Genomic DNA, 2020 nt, shown 5'->3' with positions numbered 1-2020 from the left:
TTGGGGCACTCTTTGAAGTTCTTTGTGTTGGTTGAATAGATGAATCTGAGATTGTGTGATGCATATCGTATAATCATACCCACGGATACTTGAGGTGACATTGGAGTATCTAGGTGACATTAGGGTTTTGGTTGATTTTTGTCTTAAGGTGTTATTCTAGTACGAACTCTTGAATAGATCGATCAGAAAGAATAACTTTGAGGTGGTTTCGTACCCTACAATAATCTCTTCGTTTTTTCTCCGCTATTAGTGACTTTGGAGTGACTCTTTGTTGCACGTTGAGGGATAGTTATATGATCCAGTTATGTTATTATTGTTGAGAGAACTTGCACTAGTGAAAGTATGAACCCTAGGCCTTGTTTCCTAGCATTGCAATACCGTTTACGCTCACTTTTATTACTTGTTACCTTGCCATTTTTATAATTGCAGATTACAAAAACCTATATCTACCATCCATATTGCACTTGTATCACCATCTCACCGCCGAACTAGTGCACCTATACAATTCACCATTGTATTGGGTGTGTTGGGGACACAAGAGACTCCTTGTTATTTGGTTGCAGGGTTGTTTGAGAGAGACCATCTTCAACCTATGCCTCCCAGGGATTGATAAACCTTAGGTCATCCACTTGAGGGAAATTTGCTACTGTCCTACAAACCTCTGCACTTGGAGGCCCAACAACGTCTACAAGAAGAAGGTTGCATAGTAGACATCAAGCTCTTTTCTGGCGCTGTTGCCGGGGAGGTTAGCGCTTGAAGGTATATCTTTAGATCTTGCAAATGAATCTTTTAGTTTCTTGTTTTATCACTAGTTTAGTCTGTAAAAGAAAACTACAAAAAATGGAATTAAGGTTGCCACATATGCTTCATCTTTTTAATGTCTTTCGTGAAAATAAGGATTCCGATAATTGTGCCAAAGTGTTAGAAGAAGAATGCATTAAAATGTTTGGCACTAAATCTTTGGATGATGAGCATGATTGCAATATTGTTAGTATGAATTCTTTGAATATCCATGATGCTAATGATATGCAAAGCCACAAGCTTGGGGATGCTATGTTTGATGAAGATGATATTTTTTGTCCCCCAAGTTTTGATGAGCAAATTTATTTTGATGATAGCATGCCTCCTATTTATGATGATTATATTGATGAAAGTGGGTTTGGAAGAGTGTCAACTTTAGGAAGTAATGATCCCACTATTTTGGAGGGTGTTGGAATCTTATTGTGATAATTATGAAAGTGGGTTTGGAGAGGCCATGACTTTAGTTAATGTTAATCCCACTATTTTGGAAGAGTGTCAACTTTGCATGCTTGTAGATCGTGAAAAGAATGCTTTATGTGATAGTTATATTGTTGAATTCATTCATGATGCTACTGCAAATTATTATGAGAGAGGAACATATGCTTTTACATACTGCAATAATATCAAGTTTCCTCTCTATGTGTTGAAAATCTTGAAGCTATACTTGTTCTACCTTCCTATGCAAGTTGATTCTTGTTCGCATAAATTGTTTGCTCACAAAATCCCTATGCATAGGAAGTGGGTTAGACTTAAATGTGCTAGTCATATTCTTCACGATGCTCTCTTTATGTTTCAATTCTTATCTTTTATGTGAGCATCATTTAAATCATCATGCCTAGCTAGGGGCGTTAAACGATAGCGCTTGTTGGGAGGCAACCGAATTTTTATTTTTGTTCCTTGCTTTTTGTTCCTGTTTAGTAATAAATTATTCATCTAGCCTCTGTTTATATGTGGTTTTATGCTTTTAATTAGTGTTTGTGCCAAGTAGAACCTTTGGGAAGACTTGGGTGAAGTCTTTGTGATCTTGCTGTAAAAAATAGAAACTTTAGCGCTCACGAGTTTTGCTGCCATTTTTTTACTGGAGAGTGCGATTAGGTTGATTATTTTTGCAGATGATTAATAGACAAATTCCTCACGTCCACCAATTTATTTGAGAATTTTATGAGTTCTAGAAGTATACGTTTGATACAGATTACTATAGACTGTTCTGTTTTTGACA

Source organism: Triticum urartu, chromosome 5A (genome assembly GCF_056163025.1).
Source record: "Triticum urartu cultivar PI428250 chromosome 5A, HENAU_Tu73, whole genome shotgun sequence".
Taxonomy (NCBI): Eukaryota; Viridiplantae; Streptophyta; class Magnoliopsida; order Poales; family Poaceae; genus Triticum; species Triticum urartu.
The sequence above is the reverse complement of the archived record's forward strand: the minus strand, read 5'-3'. Positions refer to the sequence as shown.